Source organism: Lissotriton helveticus, chromosome 12 (assembly GCF_964261635.1).
Source record: "Lissotriton helveticus chromosome 12, aLisHel1.1, whole genome shotgun sequence".
NCBI lineage: Eukaryota > Metazoa > Chordata > Amphibia > Caudata > Salamandridae > Lissotriton > Lissotriton helveticus.
Genome location: NC_136073.1, coordinates 517886711 through 517912749, shown reverse-complemented (window position 1 = coordinate 517912749; position 26039 = coordinate 517886711).

Sequence of the window (26039 nt, the reverse complement as noted above, 5' to 3'; positions counted from 1 at the left end):
TCCACTTCATTGCGCCAGTCATCATAAATCTATCCCTATGCTTCTTATCTTGTTAGAGATGAACCGCCATATGTATCATCAAACTATTTTGCATTTCCTAAATAGCGAATTTTAAGGAATAAATAGCGATTCTTTACCATTCCTAATTTGCGATGAGCAAATTGCTAATTGCAAATTACCCATTCATTTCCATGGGCCAGGAGGCCCATGGAAATGAATGGGTAATTTGCAATTAGCAATTAGCTCATCGCAAATTAGGAATTTTTCCAAGGGTGCAGGGGTGTCTCAAGAACACCCTGCTGCACCCCTGAAAAAGAAATTTGGGGGCATATGGCGCACATAAATTTTAAAAACATTCCTTTACCTCAAAAACGATTTTCAAGTCATAATTTAAAAACACTGCCCACAGGGAAATGACTTAAAATGTCCTTAAGACACATGAAAGTGTTTTTTTAAAGCCTTTGCAACTTTTTTGGGTCACTTTTAACATGGCTATGTAACTCAAACAGTCAAAATCTAAATTTACCATGCACAGGTGGGAGCATATTTACAAGGAATTTGCTCCACGGGGAAAGGTCTTTTAATTTAATATGGGAAAAATAACATCAGAGACACTGAAATGCCTTATAAAGAAGCATACACCATTATGTCCTTGTCATAAATTTTAAAACCATTCCTTTTCCCCAAAAACGATTTTCAAATCATAATTTGAAAACACTCCACATGGGGAAATGACTTAAAATGTCCTTAAGACACATGAAAGCGTTTTTTGATTGCCTTTGCAGCATGTTTGGGTCACTTTTAACATGGCTATGTAACGCAAACATTCAAAATCTAAATTTGCCATGCACAGGTGGAAGCATATTTACAAGCAATTTGCTCCACAGGGAAAAGTCTTACATTAAAATGGGAAAAATAACATCAGAGACACTCAATTGCCTTATAAAGAAGCATACACCATTATGTCCTTGTCATAAATTTTAAAACCATTCCTTTTCCCCAAAAACGATTTTCAAATCATAATTTGAAAACACTCCACATAGGGAAATGACTTAAAATGTCCTTAAGACACATGAAAGCGTTTTTTGATTGCCTTTGCAGCATGTTTGGGTCACTTTTAACATGGCTATGTAACGCAAACATTCAAAATCTAAATTTGCCATGCACAGGTGGGAGCATATTTACAAGCAATTTGCTCCACAGGGAAAGGTCTTACATTAAAATGGGAAAAATAACATCAGAGACACTCAATTGCCTTATAAAGAAGCATACACCATTATGTCCTTGTCATAAATTTTAAAACCATTCCTTTTCCCCTAAAACGATTTTCAAATCATAATTTGAAAACACTCCACATGGGGAAATGACTTAAAATGTCCTTAAGACACATAAAAGCGTTTTTTGATTACCTTTGCAGCATGTTTGGGTCACTTTTAACATGGCTATGTAACGCAAACATTCAAAATCTAAATTTGCCATGCACAGGTGGGAGCATATTTACAAGCAATTTGCTCCACAGGGAAAGGTCTTACATTAAAATGGGAAAAATAACATCAGAGACACTCAATTGCCTTATAAAGAAGCATACACCAATATGTCCTTGTCATAAATTTTAAAACCATTCCTTTTCCCCAAAAACGATTTTCAAATCATAATTTGAAAACACTCCACATGGGGAAATGACTTAAAATGTCCTTAAGACACATGAAAGCGTTTTTTGATTGCCTTTGCAGCATGTTTGGGTCACTTTTAACATGGCTATGTAACGCAAACATTCAAAATCTAAATTTTCCATGCACAGGTGGGAGCATATTTACAAGCAATTTGCTCCGCAGGGAAAGGTCTTACATTAAAATGGGAAAAATAACATCAGAGACTCTCAATTGCCTTATAAAGAAGCATACACCATTATGTCCTTGTCATAAATTTTAAAACCATTCCTTTTCCTCAAAAACGATTTTCAAGTCATAATTTGAAAACACTCCACAGCTTCTATGCACAAAAAAACCCTGTCAGAACTAATACTTCACATTTTCTCCAATTACAATTTCTCAAAGAAACAAAATCTATTTGTAAAACACTTGAGACAAAGCAACATTTGAAAAACACAACTTTCTTCATAATTTTATCCTTAAAACACACTATTCTCTATCTAAATTAAAAAAATCTTTTCTCACCTTAGCAAATACTTTGAGTTTCAAAACAGTCTCAGAAACACACCAATTTGTCTTCAGCAGAGCAAAAGGTATGCACTCCAGAGTCTGCAGCTATCAAAAGCACAGAAATGCTGTAATTCTTCACACATATCTCTCATGTCACCCAATCAAAACTCTTCCCTCACTTTTTTTCAAATCAAAACCCTTCCCCCCTCTGCCCTCTCTGCTTTTTTTGCATAGCAACCACCTCTTGGAAGACCTCTGGTGTTTGCAAGTTCACACAACAATGTTGCAATTGAACTCTGAACTCTCAGTGCACCTGCATATCCAGTGCATTCTTTCATTTAATGATTTTTTCTTGACCACTCAAAATACATCGTTCAAAGAACTCATCCATGCACCCTAACTTTCTGTTTTCAGCAATCAAAATCCACCAATCACTGTTACTGCTTCATTAACACAGAAACTCCACCGTTTTTTTCATTTTAAACTCTTATTTTTTCAACTGCCATTTCATTGCCACACTTCATCTGACTGCAGGAGAACCTTCTCTCACCATGTTTTCTGTCTGGATTGTTGGACATAGTTACATCTATTGGGCTCAGAGGTATGCTTATAACAGAAATTTACCTAACCTCAATTTACAAGATGTGGAAATTAAGTGGTTTGGCCACAGAGGATTAAAATGTCACCAATTGATACCATTGGTGAAAACCTTTATGCATTTGCCAAAACCTGACCTGTTAATTGTGCACTGTGGAGGTAATGATTTGGGCACTTTGACTGGGGTAGGTCTGGAAATGCTTTTAAAGGACACCTTTGAGCAATTAATGGCACTTTTTCCTCAGACTGCCTTGGTATATTCAAATATATGCCAAAGACAGAAATGGAGGTGGTCGAACCAATTTTGTCCACAAATTGAAAAGTCGAGGAAGCATGTAAACAAATCTGTTTCAGCTTACATGAGAGACCATGGAATGGGCTCCTTGTACAACAATAACTTGCGTTACTACATGCAAGATATCTACAGAGGAGATGGAGTTCACTTCTCAGATGAGGGCAACAGAGTTTTCATTCTGAATTTAAGACTGTGCATTGGTACCTACTTATAAGTACCTAAATGTACCATAAACCCAAAAGCTCTTCTCAGAGCTACCCTACATCTGATCACTCACAATTATTATTTTTCTCTAACTTTTTTCACTAATTTTCAACAAAGTACGCTCCCCGGGGCGCTACCCGGTACGCGAACCGGAAGCTAACCTCGCGAAATGTTTTAAAAAAATGTTTTTTTTCGCACATATAAGCCTCCTCAGCCACCCTCAGAAAACCTAGGGGGTCAAGATAAGTCTACCGTGCCCCCTTCTACCCATTCTGAACATTATTTGCCCTCCATCTTGTATCTTAAGTCGACCGAAACACAAAATGGTGGACTCCCGTAACGCTTAAGGTTCGCGTACCGGGGCGCTCGCCAGTTCGCGTACCGGGGCGCTCCCCGGGAAGCGCACCATCAAAAAAGGTGGGAAAGTAATTTACAGAAAAACGACTGGAGACACTCTCACCAAATATAGATTAGCTCATACTACATACCAATCCCTACCATTTTCACAAATTTGATTGAAATTCCATTTAGCCATTTAGCCTGTAGACCTCTCTAAATACCCTGAGGTAAATTACTTCACAAAACACATTTGAAGTGTTGGAATTGACAACCAATGAAAATGTTACTTTCATTTTCTACTTTTATTACCTGACATTTGATTGGTTATGTACCTGAATATATATAAAAAAAAGAGAGAGAAACACAGCCATTTTGACTACTACTTCCTGAAGTACATTGCAAGTGCATTTTCACTAACAACTTAAACTTGTTTTTAATAGGTAAGATGTTATTTTATAAATTTGAAAGGAGAACTATGTTATGCACTTTAAATTAATTTGGGAAAACATTTTCAGATAGTTATATACTGTCCCTCTGTAAGAGTTAGACATTGAGAAAGGCTTTTTTATTATAATTATGGATTGATTTAGGTTTCTGTGGTATAATTATGAATTTACTTAGGCTTCTTCACAGGCACTTTTTAATAGTACTACTTCATGCCTGAAACCATACAGTGCCCATAGATTACTTCTCTGTTATAAACTCACAAGTACCTGTCTGAACTTAAACCCAACAGTGCCCTATCTCTACTGATATATTTATTTTTTATGCAAATTACAGCAAGAAAATGGAAGGAGAGCAGAATATTTCCTTCGAAATTGTTCTGGAGAACAACACAGAAAAAGTTATTGAGGACAATGATGACTCAGATTTCATGGATGAATCACGGGACCATGAATTAGTTCAATGTGTAGAATCTGTGGATCATTTACTTCATTATGATGACGGTCAAATGTGGGAAGTTATGTTCACTCAACAAGAGGACATATCTGACAGTCAAATGTTAGACATTCTATTAAATTTTGAAAAACAATCCGAAAAATAAAATTATATGTAATATTAAAAAAATATTTGAGTCTTTAATAATTTTTATATGTAATTCATAAACTAGTGAAATGTTAGAAATGTTATTAAATTTTGAAACACAATTACAATAATAAATAATTGCTTAAAAAATAAAAAAAATAAAAAATAATCAACAAAACCAACAATCAATTAACATACAGTATTTGAAAAGTCTATCATTCTTTTTTCCTTATAGTACGCTGCCCAGAACGCTTCCCGGTTCGCCGCGGGGCCCTTTTAAAGCCTCCACATCAAACCTAGGGGGTCAGGGAGGATCTACTATGCCCCCTTATGATCATTTCCCCCTTTGTTTTGGCCTCCTCTTGTCTCTCAATCCTACCGAGAGACAAGATGGCGGCCGCTCCGGACTGTTTAGAATGTTGACAGACACCGGAGAGCCAATCAGCTTCGCTTTGCGAAGTTCCGTTACGCGTAAAGTACGCGAACCAGAGCGCTACCCGGAGCGCGCTTACAGATATATATCTTTTTTTAAACGTTAATTTCTCAAAATCCACTGGAGCACATATATTGAGACCTAGCAAAGGCACATCGGGCTAACAGTCCCTACAATTTTGCCAAGTTTCGTGCAAATCCATTCAGCTGTTCGGGCTAAAAGTGAGGCCAACCGCCCTATGGAAATTAACATTGGAAAAACACGTTTTGGGACCCCCCTTTTTTCTCAGCCCCCCCTTGACGAACCCCCCCCCAAAAGCAGCCAGACTTCTCCTCAATATTCCCAAATTCAAACCTATATCCGAATCCTTGAGAAGTCTCCACTGGTTACCTGTTAGGAACCGAATTAAATTTAAGACGTTATGTATCGTCTATAAGGCACTTCACCATCAAGCCCCTCAATTCCTGTGCGACCACCTTGTCCCGTACATCCCTACTCGAATGTTACGATCTGCAGGACATAATGACCTGGTAGTGCCACGGACTAGATTGGTCAATTGGGGAGACAGACGTTTCCTAGCTGCCGCCCCAAGATTGTGGAACACGCTTCCACAGACAATAAGATCAAGCCCAAATCTACTGTCCTTTAGGAAGAAAGTAAAAACCTGGCTATTCAACCTCTGAAAACCTGTATTGATCAAATAGGAGGGTAAAACAGTACAGCGCCGAGATGCCTGCGGGCAATTGTTCGCGCTTAATAAATGCCAAAAATAAATAAATAAATAAATAAATTTTCAGGGGCTGCTCAGAAACAAAATGTTCCATTTTCCTGAAAATTTCAGCCAATTCCGTCCACAAACGCCAAAGTTATTAGACATAGAATTTTCAAAAATCCCATAGGGAAAAAATCCTAACTATATATACCTACTGGCGACCGCCAGTAGGTAATATATATATATATATATATATATATATATATATATATATATATATATATATATATATATATATATATATATATATATATATATATATATATATATATATATATATATATGTATATGTTTTCATTTTTTTTTAAGTTACATTAATTATTTATTAATTTTAAGTTTATTTAAGTAATTTAAGTATGTTTAAATTAGTTATATTCATTATTATATTAGTTTTAAATTAATTTTAGGATATTTAAACAATTCGATATTTTGACTGTCTATATTTTTTCCTATCGATATTTTGGAGTCGATATTTTTGTACTTATCTGTTTGTAGATAGGAAGTCGATATTCTGACATTCTATATTTTTACCTCGATATTTTTGCAAGTCGATATTTTGACTGTCGATATTCTGTCAGTGATCCGCTTGCTACGCCTAAGGGAGTTGTGTCTGTGATGGTATTAATGATGGTTCATATTATTCTCAGCTATTTGTACTTACTTTCAGGCATTTAATGCCATAATAGTTTATAGATACATGTGTAGAAATGAGCTTGGATGATGTCATCAGTGATCTACTCAGTGGTGTCAACAATGATGTCATTTGAGATAATATTGGAGATGTCCTAAGTTATGTAATAGAACATGGCATGAGTAATGTAATGTGTGAGGTCAGAAGCTGTGCACGGCGGGACTGCAAGTTATAGTTAGCTCTGCTAACTATAAGCGGTGAAGGTCTTTTCTTTTTTTAATTCAAAACATTAATGTTGTCACTGACATATTCACCTAACGATAACGTTACACTTGTAGCAATAGCACCAGTATAGTTATATTTAGGTCTGAGTTTTCACAGGGAAGATATTTTTATTGTTTTCTAAATAACTATGTCACCATTCAACAAATCCGCAGGAAATGTTCCAACAACAAAAAAGTTTTTGCGATTTAGGTCCTTCATTCATTAAGTAGTGGACAAGAAAAAGTGGGGGTTCCAAAGTGTGATTTTCCAATTCAGAGTATGATTAAAAAACACAGGAATTTAGTGAAAAATGTAAACTGACTTTGTAGTTAGGTTGGTAAATCTTCTTGTTGAAAAGCAATAGAAATCTTCAGTGATGTCATCAATGATGCCATTTAATATATCATCAGTGATGTCATTTAACACAGCATGAATTGTGCAATATGTGAGGTCATAAGCAGTGCATGACCAGGGCACAAGTTATGGTTCATTGCAATATGACTAGTGAATTTCAGTAATGTTTAGACTTTGTTTTAAAATCATAACTCCTTTTACCTGAGTTTTTTTTAACACATTTATGGAGTTTTTTTTTAATGTTTCCTAAGATCTTATTACCAAAAGTAACTATGATGTCACCTTTGATAGATAGAGATCTTATTTTCAAAAGTAACTATGATGTCACCTTTGATAGATAGATAGATAGATAGATAGATAGAGAGATAGATAGATAGATAGATAGATAGATAGATAGATAGATAGATAGATAGATAGATAGATAGATAGATAGATAGATAGATAGATAGATAGATAGATAGATAGATAGATAGATAGATAGATAGATAGATAGATAAATAGATAGATAGATAGATAGATAGATAGACAGGCAGGCAGGTAGGCAGGCAGGCAGACAGGCAGACAGGCAGACAGACAGATAGATAGATCAGTGAGACATTTGCTTTTTTGACTGGTGGCTGGTCTTTGTGCCACAAGGGCTCACCAACACGGCTTGTGGAAACCCTCCTGTAAATGTGGATTCTCCCGTGTTAATATATACACCCTTTATATGGGTGACTCTGTATGTATGCAACACAAACTAATTACACATAACCAGCTGTGCCAAAGAACATGGCAATTCCAATTGGTTAATACTATTGTTGACTAAATGTTGTCTGAATTTATCCCTGAAGAGACACCTTATTATTACGTGATTTCATATTGTAGTCACCCCAATATTCATCTCTGTGGCAGTGAGCAAACTGTTTATTCCCAAGACTTTGCTCCATCATTGACAGCCACAGAAACATAACTACCTACAGTATAAGTGATCCCTCTTGTACACCTAGCATTGATAATGTGCACAAGATTCACGTCTTTATGGTGCACAGGAAGCACACATGCAGCATAGCGAGCAGCTCAAGATACATTAGTCAAAGTGCTAGTAAACCCCATCGATGTAAGTTTACTACCTAATGAAGTGCCCCAGAAATATAATCCGCGTATAAACTACCATCCACCTAAGAGGATTGATGGCACATTTATTCTCCATTATGCCTGGGGTGATACAGAAGCACAGTCATAAGAAGTATGCACATCCGTAAAAAAACTTAAGGGTGATCTTGAGATAAGCATACATTCTTATACAAGGTTCCATAACGTGTCCAAAGAGCGAGAGCAACACATTTGGAACAACAATGCTCAGAGTAATTAAACTGAAGCTGTACTTGATAACAGCAGCACAGGTTATAACCAAGCACAGATACTCTCAAGGCTAACCGCTGCTCAACCTGTTGAAGCTGTGCCGATACATACCGCTATATAACAAAAAAAGAAAGCTAATATTGTGAAAAGTGCAACCAATTGGAAAGTTATGCAAAACCAAGTTGCAGATCATACCAGCAACAGCAAATACCTCAAAAAAATTGCACAACCGCTACCAAAGCTGAAAGTTTGAGCACCGAAGACACGAATGAGGACAAATCTGTCACTAGTGTCATATACACTGAAATATCAAGAGCATATTCCAACCTAAAGGGCAAATCAAACTACAAAGCCAGACGATCCCTCTCCTTTTCAACAGATGTGCAATAGGACATTTACGGCCATATGTATCAACATTCCTTTTGCGATTCCTAAATAGCGATTTTTAAGGAATCGCTATTTAGAAATCGCAAAATGGTATGTATGTAGGAAATCGCTTCTTTTTAGCGATTCCTTAACATTACTAAATTGCGATTAGCAAATTGTTAATCTCAAATTTCCCATTCATTTCTATGGGCCAGGAGGCCCATAGGAATGAAAGGGAAATTTGCGATTAGCAATTTGCTAATCGCAAATTGTGAATATTTTCAAGGGTGCAGGGGTGTCTCAAGAACACCTTGCTGCACCCCTGAAAATGACATATGTGCGCATATGGCGCACATACATGCCCTAAGGGCATGTAAGAGCGTCACATGGCACCTTTTGATGTTTAAAAAAAAGCTTTTTTAAAAGAGTTCGCAACTTACCACCAACTAGAAGTTTGTGGTAATTTGCGATTCCTTAATGGCATTTTTTTTTTCCTTAATACATTGCATTTAAGGAATCGCAAAATTTGCAATTCCTTAAATGCAATCACAAAATAAGGAATGGCAAATTTAGCGATTCCTTATTTTGCACCAAAAATGTATCATACATACCATTTAGCGAAAATGGGTTCGCAAACGCCGGAATTCTGCGAATTTCGGCGTTTGCGAACCCATTTTAGTTTGCTACATATGGCCCTTAATAGCAAGTGCACAATTCTGCACCCATCATGCAAATCCCAAACTCGGAGGCGCTAACATCAAAATCTGAGCATTTCTAAGCACCTCTGCAATACCTATGAAACGGTTTTCCTCTACCAAAATCCACCACGTTCATCATCAAGTGAATTGAAGTACATTCATATTATCTAAAACCCTGACACTCACTGGCTGCAAGGCTGCCAAAAAAACTGCAACTATTTAAATTTACTGTCAGCATGCAAAGGCGTTTACTCGACAAAATACTAAAGGGGGTTGAAGGACTGTTCTCGAGCATTGGGTGTCTAAAGAACAAAATAGTCAATCTTCACATGGATGAAACAGTGTTGGCAGCGGCTCTTTTGTGGCATGCCACTTGTGCCAAATTTTCAAAAAGAACTTGACAGATGTAGAAAGTGTACAGAAAGAGTGCCTGGAACAGCATCCTTGGTTCTCCAGACTGATGTGGTCTAAAAACAGAAGCAGCCAAGGCTCTTTGTCATCTACTCAATAATAACCCTGTAATTGTAAAGCGCACACAAATCAACCCTGAGGGTCTCCAGGCACTGGGGGCCGTCGGGAAGATTAAGAGAGCTATTTCCCAGAGTCACATGGTGCTGGGCTGCCGCTAGAGCAGGGGGTTGAACTGTGAGCCCCGTGCTCCGGAGTCAGCTGCCCTGGTCACTGCGCCACACCCTCCTCTGCTTCGACATGAGATTAACGAGCAGCACAAATCGCGATAGAAGCCTCACCTCCACCATGGCCTACCAATGGATGCCATTGGCCTAAAGTGTCTTTTATAAATTGATCTGGATTTAGGACATCATCATCTCTGACTAACACAATCACCCAGGTAAGTAACTACATTCTCCACAAACAAGAGTTTACGAATATAGCATAAACTAAACTTGGGCATACATAGTGCAGTTAGTGTCTTTTAGAACTGCATCCATAATATCCTACCTTGTCCTAAATACCTTATAAACATAGCATTGATGATGTAATGCACGCTTCATAAATTAATTAACACAATGGCAGACAAAGAATAGTCTTCAAGAGGCTAAAAGACCTAGGTGTGACCCGGAACAGCTAAAAGTGTGAATTCCTCATTTCAGATTCACATTTATTCATCTGTACCTCTTTTCAGACCCAGGATTAGCTGTAGACAAGTCAAAAGTGTAAGATATAATAGCAGCTCCTTCCGCTGAAACATTTAATTCATAAGAAACTTTTAGAAATAGTCAACTACTGCACCTGATTCCTAAAAGATATGGAAACCTGAACAAACCTCCTTGAAGAACAGTTGAGAAAAGACATGGTCAGGAAATGCGAAGCTGAACAGAATCAAGTCTTCATTGAAATCAAAGATACCTTCTCTGTCTCAAAAACTGCTTTAATTTGACATATAGAAGCATTAGCTACTATTTCCACAGAACTCTGAACTTTACTGATCCAAGAGTAACCTAACGGCAAATTGGTCAAGTTAGGCTATGGAAGGTGACCTCTACCCAACACAGAGAAAGGGCACACATCAAAATCAAAGCAATACCTAAAGTTTGGGGATGTCAACCTTTTTACTTTCTCACACATGGTGGCCACTTTCCTATCACTCTTGATCATAAGTCACTAATACCTCTGTTCCATGGACCTGCATCGTAAACTCCTCCACAATAATAGGAATGGATTCTCCTGATGCATGATCGCTCATTTCGACTTATACACTGAACCTGGGCACAGAACACACTTGACTACCTTTCACTGCTCTACCATTCAGCAACAAAGACGGGAGAGCCCACCACCACTGAGTAAAAAAAATATGTACAAACCATTGTATAAGTGTCACTGTTAGAAATTGGGTTTCTGGTTGGCTAGCATACGCACCTCAGCCAGGTAGAACCGACCTTTCTAGTCATTGCAGGGGATTCACACACCCAAGAGAACCACTGCTCACCCCCTTGGTAGCTTGGCAGAGCAGTCAGGCTTATCTCAAAGGCAATGTGTAAAGGGGTTGCACAACACACACACACACACCACTGATACACTTGGCACACCACAAAAAGAGACTCCACACAAGGTTATATAACAATATATCATATATTGTTTTTAAAACACATTAGACTACAGTCACATAACTCAATATTCACCTTTCCAACTAGGCAATGGTCATAATAATGCAGATATTATAAATCACTTTGCAGTATACGTAATTCACATTTGCTACGCTGACATAAATCAAAATCGCTTGCCAACCAGGCAAGTGTCAAAACATCATGTAACTCAGAAGTTACATTGCCACCAAGCAATTCTCACAATCCAGGTACTGCACTAAAGAAATAATGACAGGTTGCACAAGTCATCAATCCTCATGGAGACAATTAGGCATAACAACACAGCAAGTGCGATAACCCCAATACTTCTTAGATGCACTTGTCATGAAACCATTGGGTAAAACACCATTACTGTGCATAATGCACAGTTCCTGACACTGACACTTGATATTTAGACAGTACAGGGATTAAAACTACATATAACACCCCATCAGGACAAAAGATGCAACAGTACCCCAATGCATCCTCATATGGGCCTGGAAGGCTCAATATATATCAGGCTGGAATGTAGGCTGCAGGAGCAGCTTTGTGCCTATACTGATAATGGGGCCTTGTACACAAAATGCCCCTTCTGCCCTCATCACGAGGGCTACAGCGCACTGGCGCTTCACTCCCAGGTACTCCTTCCCAGGAGATGGGGGGCCTCCATCGAGGTTTACCCCGTAGTGTACGAGCCCTGTGCAAAGCGCCCCACTGGCTGCAAAGGGGACGGTGGTTAGTGGAGCTTGGGCTGGCTCCACCATGAACGCTCAGCTCCAGCGCCAGCTCCCAATACCTGATTCCTCACTGCAACAGGGCTGGCAGTGTGTGAAGTTGCTGGGTTCCACACTGCCGATAGGCGTTGACATCCCACCCCCAGCGGGGTACAGCCGGTCAGAGAACTTCACTGTGGCACCTCTACTTCCCGCAGGAATTCTCTCTTGCTAGCATGCTCCTCCAGTGACTTCCTTCCGATGCGGCTGGCCGGTACTGAGATTGCCTCTTCTTTGGGCTGGGCCCCACCCACAGGAGGTGTCAGCATTGCCCAAGCAATGCGGGGGCTACGGCCCAGTTTTTCTTGGTATTCTTTTGTTAGTGCTCACATGCCCTGCGGTGAAGGGTGAAGGAGAGCACTTTCTTCTCAACCAGATCTCCCCTCCCACTGCCCACAGCACACAGAGCACGAGCTGAAAGCAAGCTCATACAGAGGTCCCAGTTTGGCATGCTCCTTGCATGAGGAAGCTCTCTATCCACCTCTGTGCCTCCAATAGCACGCTCCACACACGCTTACCAAATCAGAGGTGGAATAACACAGCCATCACCATTCACTTTTGAGACAATTAATAGCAGGATTGTCCAATCTTTTTTCTGCTCCAGGCAGGAGCACCCACTGCAGGCCATCCTACCTAACACAAGCAGGGCAGCGCTCCTCACATAGCTTCTCCAGCTTTCCTCTGAGGCAGGTTAGCTGCCGTTTAAATATTGCATAGATCTTTCCTTGAGTCTGTTAATTCCCTCAGACTTCCAATAGGAGACAAGCACACACACACACACACACCCTTGGAGATTCTTCACAAGCAGGATACCACAGCAGGGCAAAACGAGTCAGTCCTTTTCATCCACCATAGACAGAAGCAGCAAACTGCAGGCAAACCCACCACTCACTCAGAAAAGGCAGCGCTCCTCACACAGTCCTTCCGCTCTTCTTCTTGGCGGTCTCTGAACCCATTCCAAACCAGTCCTGTACTTTCTGGTACAGCATGTTCAGGGGGCGAAGACAACATTGTGAAAAAGGAGACACAGCCTATTCAGGTGCAAGCGAAATTCCTCCCACCCCTCTAAATGCAGACCAGGTCTATTCAGCCCTGCGATGCGTCACCGAGGCAAGACAGAGCACACCTCAACTCCCCACTTGTGACATTCTAGAAGAAATGCACATCCCAGCTCCTGTCACTCAAACACCAGACGCTGAATACACAAACAGCTAGAGGCACACAGAACGGTAAAGTAAGAAAATACCCACCTTCTAAAAGTGGCATTTTCAAACACAGAATTTGAAGACCACCTTAACCAACAGGTGCATTAATAAATCCTGAGCTCAGAGAGCCTAAACTCCTTTTTTCTATCTTGTCCCTATGGAAAGTTACACATGTAACATTTTTACAGTGCAACCCCAATGATCAGCCCAGGTGACAGAAACCCTTCCAATAGTGAAAAACAAAATACACAGTATTTCACTATCAGGACATATCACACACACCAGCACATTTCCTACCTTTCACATACACTGCACCCTGCCTGTGGGAGAACCGTGGCCCTACCTTAGGGGTGCCTTACATGTAAGGAAAGGGAAGGTTTGGGCCTAACAAGTGGGTGCACTTGCCAGCACAACATGGCAGTTTACAACTGTGTGCACAGACACTACAGTAGTGAGTCTGAGATACATTTACAGTGCTACTCATGTGGGTGGCACAACCAGTGCTGCAAGTCCACTAGTAGCATTTGATCTACAGGCCCTGGCACACGCCAGACACTTGACTAGGGACTTACCAGTAAATCAAATATGCCAATCACGGATAACCAATCATTGCACGCAATGTATTCAGAGAGCATATGCACTTTAGAACTGATCAGCAGTTGTAAAGATTCCCAGAATTCTAAAGCCAACGAAAACAGTGTCAGAAAAATAGAAAGCAAAAGGCAAAAAGTTTGGGTAGAAACCTGTCAAAAGCTCCAGGTCTAACAGTCACAATCAATGCAGACCTGACTTCAAGTAGAGTCTGGTTATTGCGTCCAGCTAGCCATGGGAGCCATTTTTCACAACTATTAGTCATCCCTCATACAGAGTCTTCTCTTTTGCATGCCTGATGCACAAACAATCCTGTCAGTCCCTCACAGTCCGTGCTAGTAACATGCAACAAACGGCTATTGGGATGGACAATTTTGATACTGCGTGCATCCCTTATCAATTATGGATCACAGCTTGAACACGACCAATATCAAAGAATCCTTAAAAAGAACACAAATGTAGAGGAGAATCATTAGCAAATGGGTATTCAGTCACATGCTAAAGCTTGTGAGGATTCTGATGCTTCATTAACTAAAAACTCATGTCTGTCATCATAGACTGCATCACAAAATACTTGAAACTGGAAGGTTTGCAGTAGCAGATGCACTTGAAAAAGTATGAAAGTTAATCCCAACTCATGGACTTAAAGAAATCTTAGGAGAAACCGATCTTACCTTCCATGGAAGAACAGTATTGACATGCACATTGGAGTTGCTGACCACAAAGCCAATGGAAAATTGGAAATGGAAATATTTATGCTCACGTTAAACAAATCAATTACAATTGCTAGTCTCCAATGAGACTGCAGGCAAAAGGTCACTATTAACACATTCGTGTGAGAGTACGAAACACACCCTGTACCATCACCAGCTCACAAATTGCTATGCACATGGGAAGAAAGTATCAACGCTATCTTGACTCACCCATCCTGGAGCCCACAGGGATGAGTGGCTGCTCATTACATACAACCAAAAGTACAGAACCTTCCAACTCCCATTCAAACTCCAATTCTCATCAAGGCTTTGTTTTATAATTTATATTTCTGGCCCTGTATGAAATTGACTTTGACTTAGGTGATGTGTTATCTTCTAAGCAGACAGTCATGCTTCACAGAGTTGGTGCCAACCATCTATAAGATCATCCCCCCCTTGCATGCCATCCTGACCCGGAAGCTGTATACAGGCTGCAGGGAGGCCGCTGTAATTTTCTTAGGTGGTTCACCAGAGGCCAGCCTAAGAGGACGTGCATCAAATCACCCGTGGGATTATTCATACTTTTTTATTTAAAATAATAAGGCACATCAGCCTAACCTGACAACCCCAATCATCATAAAACGATTGGCACCACTTAGATCCTATTTATCCGTATCCTGACCATATAAACCAACGGTGGCACCAGTATACATACCTACACTGTGAATACCTTGCATCATAAGGTTTTTAATCGAAGAGAAGATGATAATTCACCTCTCTCGTCCTGATTTTAATCGCAATGATTTTAGTCACCAGATGTGTTAGTTTAATTAAAGTCTAACATCAACTTCTCTGTGGTTAGAAAACTGTCCTGAAGAAGGTGTTTTTTACACCGAAATGCTGCGTCGACAACTGTTTTCTCATAATGAGGTATTTTTAAGACAACTATTTTCTCATAATGATGTATTTTTAAGACAACTATTTTCTCATAATGATGTATTTTGAATGGAATGTTTTTTATGAAACTGTAGATACAACTGTATTGAATAAATACCCAATGTAAATGTATGATTTTGTTTTTTGTTTTTTTATTGGAGTGTTGACTTTATGATATTGTGTAACTGTAATGTCTCCACAAATTGGTAGTTCTTTGACCACCAGCATTGTTTAAAAATTGTCTCAGTTTGTGATTTATCACCACCGTTGTTAGGGACTTATTTGTTTTCTGCATATTTCCCCTGTCCCTGATTTGATTATAAGGGGACCTCCCTTTTTAGGTCGAGCTTCCGAGACCTATTGTATCTTCTTTTGGAGGTAAAATACACCCACTGATTCTCATTTGTTTGTTTCAGTGTCCTTTATAAATCCTCCTTTGCTAGTGGTCAGTCATTCCTCTTGTCCCTCCTTTTTGTCATTCGTTTCCTCCCTCACAGCATGGCCTGACTACTGTATCTTTACCCCTTGCTGCTTAATCAGTGTTTTGTGGGACTATTTTTATCTTTCTTTCCTGCCCGTTTTTGCTGTTGCCTGTTTTTTTGGTCACTATGTTTATTTTGTTGCAGTTGCTGTTAATGGACAGACTGCCCCTTTAACAATCTGCATGCATTTGTCACGCTCCTTTAATTTCCTTCGGTCGTAGCGGAAAAGACCATCTGTTGTGCCCCGAACAGAGCTGCAGCGAGGGTGGTGCTCTCACTCGCTCTCCTGGTAGATCATCCGTCCTATTTACGTTCAAATTCTTTTTTCCTCCTTACACAGCTTTGTTAACCTTGTCTAACTACTCACTTCATCATAGTGAAAAACAAATATTATATTCGTGGACCAACGTGTTTTGTTTTGCAATTAAACGTATTCCAATATGGCTTTTTCATTGTCATCCGTTCAGTTAGACCACGCCCAAGACGTGCTGCAGCGACAGCTTCTGGTATCACATCTCTGGGTCACTTTAGAATCGGCCCTGTGAAGGCTCGAGACAAACATGCAGACTCTCTCCTCTGTGATCGGGGCGCAGCAAATAAATTCAATAGAAAAGCATTATTGTTATTTTAAATAGTACATATTTACCGCGTTTTGATAAATGTGGTATATATCCATATTTGTAGCAATGCTATTTGCACATAAATCAGCATATATTTCCAAGCACAGACTGGTAGACCGTAAAATGTAACTGTTAGACCTGGCATCTTTTGGCGTGGTTTCCCCTGTCTTTTTGGCCTCTACATCCTGTATTTTTTGATGCTGTGCTGGATTCTGTTTTTGCTGGTTTAGATGCTTTGGACACTCTGCCACTGCTGATCAGTGTCAGAGTGTAAGTGCTCCCTGGGTAAATTGATATTGTGATTGGATATACATGATTGGCATATTTGTATTACCATGAAGTCCCTAGTAAAGAGCACTGGGTGTGCCAGGGCTGGTGATGACAAATGCTACTAGTGGGCCTGCAGCACTAATTGTGTCACCCACATGAGTAGCCCTAAAATGGTGCCTCAGGCTTGCCACCGCAGTGCCTGTGTGCAGTCTGTGAACTGCCATGTCCTTCTGGTCAGTGTCCCCACTGAGCAGGCCAAACCCTTCCCCTTCTGTGCACATTGGCCACCCCTATGGAAGGCCGAAGGCACCCCCTTAGGCAGGGTGCAGTGCATGTGAAAGGTAGAGCATGTAGTTGTGCAGGTGACATGCTCTGCTGGTAATGAATTACAGCCATTTTTGTTTTTCAGTGCTGCAAGGCCATCTTGCTCCATAGGCTATCATGGGGGATACTGGCTACAGTGGCTACCAGCATACCTTCCCATAGGAGCAAGATAGGACATAAAGGTATGGTATCCCTGAACTCAGAATTTAATAACACATCTTTTTAGGAAAGGTGTTTTTTAACTCCTGGGTTTGAGAATAGCACTTTTAGAAAGTTGCTGTTCTCTTTTCTGACCTTTCTGTGTGCCTTATCCTGTCTGTGTATTGACTGTCTGGCTTGAGAGTGACAGGGGCTGGGGATTCCCCAGGAGGCTGGCTGAGGCAGCCCTAGGCTGAATGACCGCATTTGCAACTTGAGTGGCGGGGGGAGATAGCACCTGGGCCTGAATAGGGCTGTGCCTGCCTTCCACAATGCTGGCTCCACCTCCTGCTGGGTCGCTGACGACACTGCCCCTCACTCTGAAAGGAAAGGAGAAGCCAGGCAAACAAAGTGCTCAAGCAACACCCAGAACTGGTTCAGACCAGGCTCAGGGCCCACTTGCACAAAGAGAACAAAGACTTTTAGGGGTATAAGTACAGGACCCCTGACAACAGAAAATTAGATCATCCTGGAATCAAGAAGGAACCTCTGCCAAGAAAAAAGCTGAAACTGAAGAAGGAAGACTGTCCTGCTGTTGCTCTGCTGGGCTGACCTGTTGCTTTGCTGCCAAGGAGAGGGGAAGGACTTTCCTGTTGTGCTGTGTCCCCTGTCTTGAAGGAATCTCCAAGGGCCTGAGAAGAGCTGGCTCCCTGTTCTGAAGTCCCTGGAACAAAAGGACTTCACCCCCAGCTTCCCTGAACTCTGCTGAGAGAGTTATGTCCTTCCTAGAGTGCTTGATCCAGTTGTGGGGCCTCTGGAAGTTGCACCTCTGCTGGGAAGCTTGAAACTAAGCTTGAGTGACTTTTGCAATTGAAAAGTTATCGCATCGCTCGCTGCAGAGCACATCCCCGACAGTGCGAGGAAATTCCCGCCGCTACGAAGGCCGAGATCGTCTCAGCGCCTGTTGCCACTGCCAGAGCCGTGTATACTGTGCGTCACATGCTTTTTCTGGAGATCTCATGGAAAAATGATCTTTTAAACAGTTTGGTTTTGAGAACTTTCTTCAACGTAAGCAGTTTCATTCATTCTGTCCATAATTATGGGTCAGGACTGTCCCAGAATTCTGGTCCTTGCACTCTTATTGGCGCTGTGCTTTAGCCGTTTGAAGGATTGTTGATGGATCCGGTGAGCTGCAGTTGGGTCGAGTATGCTAGGAGCTTTGTCATGGGATGTCATAATTTGAGTGCATCTGCGTCCCATATCCCAGTACTGCTTGTGAATAATGCATAGAGTTTTAAACCTAATTTCTGCCTGCACTTATATCCAGTGGAATTGTTTTATGGTAAGTTTAATAAGATTCTGTTTTACAGGGTCACGTTACAACTGGGCAGATTGATTCTTAAGTTTGTCTTAGGAAGACTTGTGTAAAGGATGTTGCAGTAATCTACGTATGCAATCTTCAGTGTTTTTGTCCGATTTATTTGTTGTGCAGTTCATAGGACTCACATTTTTCTCCAAAGCAGTAATGTTGTAGATTGATGGCCAGTGTTAACTACGGGTATGAGTGAGCAGTTTCGATCCAAGATTACTAACCGGTTCTTAATTTTCTGGGTTATTTCGCTTGCAAATCCCATGCTTAGGGGTAGGTTAATGGGAGTTAATTCGAATCTTCCTGACTAGGATAAATGGGAGATGAATGATCTCATTTCATCTCCAGAACTTCTGGGATTAGAAGTGTGTGACTGTATTTTATGTCTGTATTCTTGCAATTTTCACAGTATTGCTTGTGTGAAATTGATATCTAAGTTTGCTGTAAAGTTATGCTCTGAGTCTCCGCTGACCTTTTTGGAAGTTATGATACAGTGGATTACAAAATTGGATATTCTAGACTGCAAAGTGTAGGCAGCCATCTTTCTACCCACCTTGGACTGGACCTGCTGTTTCCTCTCTAAACACATCCACCTATTTTGACTTGGAACAAAGACACTGTCTACCCAGGAGACATTTTCATTTGTGCCATGTTGGTATCTAATGACTCTTCTGTTGTTTAACGGCTAAATGATCCCACTAGTTGGTTTATACCAAGCTAACATCCACATGGGTACTAATGAAACCCAAACTGACATACGATTGGAGAGCAGTCAGTTGTATCATACAAACTTCACAAGCCACCAGGGCCACATGTATAATTGGCTAAAATAAGGTTTCCATTCCCTAATGGGATCCAAAGCCAAGATCCTTATACAGGAACACAAACTTCAATTATACGCTACTGCAGTGTTTTCCTCATAATTGTGCCTTTGCTTCACTTATCACACATTCACCATATTCTGGATGATTGCACAGTTCTAGATCAAACAGATCAAACCTTACTAAAACAAAGTATAACAACGTTCAGGGGTATACCTTTGCAAAGGTTAACTGGTCATTTTCAGATGATGATTGCTACATCGAAATGTCAAATTGATGCTAAAGAGGTGATTCTTAGGCCTAGACAGAATTAATGTATGTAAAATGGCTAGTGATTTACGGTCCCTTCTTTAAGATGCAATCAGTCTCGCATTAATAAGAGTTTGAGCTATTGGCATTTAAAACGACAAAGCCTTTTTTTTGTGTTCATTTTCAAAACGGACTAAAAAAAAAGCATTGTCATTTACAATGCCAGTAGCTTAAACACTCGAAAATGCGAGACCTATTGCATTGCAAATGCTAGTTTTCTTTACATGTCATTGGTTTGCCCCATAAGGTGCCTGCAATTAAATAAGATTGCAAATGCTTCAGAACTTACAGGTGTGTGTGTCTCTCACTGATGCATCTCGCTGTCCACCAGCCCCTGGCCCGAGCTCAGTCCTAATTAAAGAAGTGGGGGGACGCTCAAAGACAGGAAGTGACGTCACGAAAGGTAAAAAAACAGTATTTTATTAATGGAGGTGCATTGGGGCTGGTAGTTCCTGGCCAAGACAACTGCGACGCACGCTTCTTAAGAGTGGGGAGGATGTGTTTATGTGTGTGGGATGCCTGAGTTCATGCGCGAGCGCTTGTGTGCGTCTGCTTTATTTCTGCTTAAGCACTGTACTTTGGCACCGGATGTTTTAGCAGAGAGCTCTCTGCTACTCTGGGTATGTTTTTGCATGCAGTTAATGGCAAGAATACTCTTTATTGCTCAGCAGGGCATCTTTGCAGGGGGGACGCCGTCCACCCGGTAAAATAAATGGGGGGGAAGCCGTCCACCCACGTGGTACCCCGACACGAGCCCTGCCCGAGCTGAATCCATCAGTCCTTGTGAGACTCATCTGCAACTAACACAACCTGTCAGGGAATTCCTGTAACATCTAAATCCCAACCACTATTGGTAAAAAGAAAGAGGCGAAGTCTGTTTCTTTGTTTTAACAAGAGCAGTGGAATTTCCTGCTAGCAACAATATCCAGCGCTAAATCCAACAGCAACGAACAGAATATATGAACCGCACCAATCACCAATAGCCAATGCAGGCCAGAGGAAGTACTCGAATCAACCCCCACTGAGACACGTCATGAGATTTATTTTCGGATAGTGCAGCAGGAAAGAACATTTCGGATACAAAAACGTATCAATCTTGTTTTCACAGTTCATAATTAATGGTCAGGAAGCTCTTGTGGGCTGTCAAGTCGGACAGGAACAGACGAGCAGGGCCTTCCTCGCTGATTGATCTGCTTTCGTTCCATTTTATGGACGCCGGAGAGCACAACACACCGCGGAGGGGAGCGGCTTTCTTCGGAGCGCTCCGGCGAGGCTGCGTTTGACAGTATTTGAAATGGCGCGTCCCCCAGCGCATTGCGCTCATTAATAGAATGCTAAGTAGTCCCCCACCACGCACTCCGCGCCCACCCCGCCGCCGCGCCCAAGAAGGGGGACCTTGTTACTGCTGCGGAGACGAGAGACTGCAGAAATGAATAATCATGTCCTGGGCTGTTGTTTGTGGACAGTGAGTGATGGTATCTAAAACAGGTTACAACACTTCTCAAATGGAGAAAAGCCCACTGGGACTGCGCTGACAGAATGAGAGCCCGGCAATGTCCTACAGCAGGACTGGGCGCACTTTCTGAAACGAACATGCAATAAAAAAGTTTGTTTTGGTGCCTGGTTATACATATTCAAAGGCTCAACAATAAAGACTAGTAATTGAGTCTCGATGTAGTAGCAGGAAACGCTGGGGAGTAATTAATTCAAATGTATTGCTCTAACATATCATCTACACCAGTGTTTCCCAAACTGGGGTCCGCGGACCCCCAGGGGTCCGTGACACATTCCCAGGGGGTCCGTAGGAAACAGTTGTAAAAGCACAGAAAAGTTTCTTGTTTAATTAGCAGCTTTCCAGCAACAATAAAAGTGTCAAGATAATACCAGTGATTAATGTACCTGCTGCAGAGAGATGAGAGTTTTGTCCAGTGGCAGCTTTGACTTAACTAATGTAGCACAGAGGGTTAATGTGCCTACTGCAAAGAACGTGTACCATGCATTTTAAAAAGCAGTATTTTATGTGCATAGGTTTGTGGTTACTGCTTTTGTCACAGAGATTCTTTTGTTACTGTGCACTTCATAAGAGACAATTGTAATGTAGCAGAGGGACCTATAAACTGTAATCAAGAGCTGCTTGCAAACTGCATGGTACCAGTTAGTAACTTATGTTTTTTCCCAGTTATTCATTATACTGATGCTGCTAGAAAGATTTATTTGGGTGGAAATACATTTTTAATGTTTAAGTCAGTGCTAGCCACTGTGTTATGTTCTGAATCCTGAGTTTGTGCTTTTCCAGACCAAGCACTCTTGAAACATTTTATATACACACTGATTTACATGTATGATTCAATGTCTCTATATGTGTGTGATGTAAAGTGCTCTGACATCCTACAATGGTATGAGAGATGCTATAAAATAAAATGAAATACATGTGACAGAGGGGCTATTACTTCAATATAAAATACTAAGGGCCAGATGTACGATCCATTTTTATATGCGCGAACGGGTTTGCGAACCCGTTTGTGCATGCAAAAACCTATTGGGCCATGTACATTGCCTATTTTGCAAGTCGCAATTTGTTTGCGACTCGCTAAATAGGTTTTGCAACTTGCTATTTGGAAGGGGCATTCCCTTCCAAATAGCGAGTCTCAAAACCATGTACAAATGTTTGCGGTCACAAAACACTCGCAATTACCACCTACTTCAAGTAGATGGTAATGCATTTGCAAATGGGAAGGGGTCCCCAGGGGACCCCTTCCCCTTTGCAAATGCATGCAAAATTATTTTTTAAGGGCAGGCAGTGGTCCCAGGGACCTCTGCCTGCCCTTATAAAATGAAACGAAAACGTTTCATTTTCTTTTTTTTTTTTTCTTCAAATGCATGGTAAACGGGCTGCATTTTTTTAAAACTGCTTAATTTAAAAGCAGTCCCAGACATGGTGGCCTGCAGAGCCCAGCAGGCCACTATACCTGGGAGGGCTGGCATTCCCAATGGGTTTGCAAATTGCAAGAGGCTCATTAATATTAATGAACCTCGCAATTTGCGACCCCATTGGGAACTTCAAACAGTGTTAAACACACTGTTGTACATTTCATTTAGCGACTCGCAATTTGCCACTCGCAATGTGTTGCCAATTGCGAGGCGCTAAATGAAATGGACGTACATCTGGCCCCAAAATCCTTAGTACTTTGAGTATTTTACTGTTTTAATATTTTAAATTTACCTCATACAAATTGCTTGGGGTCCCCGGCTTCCAGTGGTGACTCAATGGGGGTCCTCGGGAGACAAAAGTTTGGGAACCACTGATCTACACAACTCAGAATGATGCGCGTAAGGAATGCGCATTATTTTCTCTTTCTCACAGGCACGTCACGTGTGCTGGCTGGGAATACGTTGTGACATTTGCGCCTTAAATATAATGACTGGTGATTTACACATGCCCGTAATCCAAGGACTTCTTCGTGCTCGTCAGATCTGTGCATTTTTATCAGAAACACCGCAAAATGAACCGATCAGCGTCCTGTATGTTCAATGCATGTGTTCATGTATATAATGTTAGATGATTTAGGATTAAAGGAAGCAAGGAGTAAAATCGCTGGCTAAGGGATGGGAAGTAAATGTTGTTCACACACAAACAATTGAGGACAAGAATATTTGAGACCTTTCTAGTTTGATGTTACAGCTTTCCGAGCCGCAGTGTTTTGAAGATGAGAAACGCGCGTCACGTTTCCTGTTGGTACACAGCTAGTGTATGTAGTTCGGTGGGAATGTGCTGTAGTAGCTGTGTTTGTTTTGCATCTCTCTGAATTGGGGGTGTCCCATGTAGGTCCAAATGCCCGAACCATGATACACTAGTAGAGTATTTAACATAAAATGCATTTACAGACCTGTGGCCGATTTTTTCTTAAAACAGATCAGGCCTCTGCACATTCAGGTTTACTGCATTGCATGGGTGCATATTTCAAACTTTCAGCAACTGGCAAATGTTCTCAAGACTGCCCCTCGGCACGACAGACGCAGCTTGAAGGGCACACCCCTTCAATCCCTTTGTGATTTTCATTCATAATGAGCAAAAAATACGTGTGTCCCTGACCAAATGCAAAAATGCAGATGTATTTGCTAAATTGGGCCAGACGTTCGAAGGTACTTTTGCGGTTGCAAAACATCAGATTCAGTAAAAAAGAGGAGTTTGCAATGTAAAAAGTATTTTGAATACATACAAAACCCATTTTGTGACTCGGAAATGTTTTTCCCAATTTCAAAATAGGTTTAGAAATGATTATCGACTCGCAATTTGTAAGTGACACGTAAGGGCCATCCCTTCCAAACTGTGATTGGGTTAACTATATACATCAATGGTTTGCAACCGTAATTCAGTTCCAAACGATTGCTTGAGTGGGATGGGAACTGATTTGCAGAGCAGAAAGAGTCCTGTTTGGACCCCTCCCACTTTGAGAATCAGGATGGCAACTAAGGGGGTGGAAAGCAGGGGTCCAGAGGACGGCTAACAAATATAACTAAACCTTTTAAAAATGGAAAACTTCTTATTGTTTTTTTTAAAGCAGCCCCCTTTCCTCTAAGGAACTGTAGCTGCTCAAAATGTTTTCAATTAAAAAAAAACAATGTCAGGTATGGTGGTAAGTTGTCTCTTGTAGAACAAAAACCAGATCGATGCAGTCAATCATGACGGTCACAAATTGTGACCTGCTCATTACCATTATTTCATATTAATTTCAAAAGGCTGGCCTTTCTGCGATCCTCTGCAATTCCGTAGTTTTTAGACCGACTTATTTGTAAATTTCTTGGTTCCCAAAATAAAATATGAAAGGCAACTATGCAGTAAACAATTGCAATCAGTATGTAAGTACACCTGACCCTTTGTTTTGAATCCCTTTGCTTTGGAATGACGCAGGCAATTAATTCTTCTGTGGTGGGATCGTGCTCTGTTTGTTTGCCTGGGGGTTCTGTCAACCCTGTGCTTTGGCAGCTCCTGCCGCCATGAGGGGAATGGCATACACCAGTTAATTGCCGGAGAACCGGACGACACCATGAGGGAAACGGCCAACGAGCGAAGGGGAACTACACTTCCCAGAAGGCTGTGGAGGGCGCGCATCAGTGACGCGGGTGGTGCCCAGACTACCCCTACAAAGCGCGCCTGCACTACACCATTGTGGGACGCGCTCAGTTTGTTTGCCTGAGGGTTCTGTTAACCCTGTGCCTTGGCATCTGCTGCCGCCATGAGGGGAACGGCATACACCAGTTCATTGCCCAAGAACCAGACGACACCATGAGGGAAACGGCCAACGAGCAAAGGGGAACTACACTTCCCAGAAGGCTGTGGAGGGTGCGCATCAGTGACGCGGGTGGCGCCCAGACTACCCCTACAAAGCGCGCCCTCACCATGCCATCGCGGGACGCGCTCTGTTTGTTTGCCTGGGGGTTCTGTTAACCCTGTGCCTTGGCAGCTCCTGCCGCCGTGAGGGGAACGGCATACACCAGCTCATTGCCGGAGAACTGGACGACGCTGTGAGGGAAATGGCCAACAAGTGAAGGGGAACTACACTTCCCAGAAGGCTGTGGAGGGCGCGCATCCGTGACACGGGTGGCGCCCAGACTGCCCCTACAAGGCACGCCCGCACCACGCCATCGCAGGATGCGCTCTGTTTGTTTGCCTGGGGGTTCTGTTAACCCTATGCTTTGGCAGCTCCTGCCGCCGTGAGGGGAACGGTCAACAAGCGGAGGGGAACTACACTTCCCAGAAGGCTGTGGAGGATGCGCATCAGTGACGCGGGTGGCACCCATACTGCCCCTACAAAGCACGCCCGCACCACACCATCGCGGGACGCGTGCGGGAGGTGCCCGGGCCAAGGGCGGGCCCGTCAGTGACTGTCAGAGGCTGGGCTGGGCCATATCCCTTATTTCCCAGTAGGACCTTGTAAG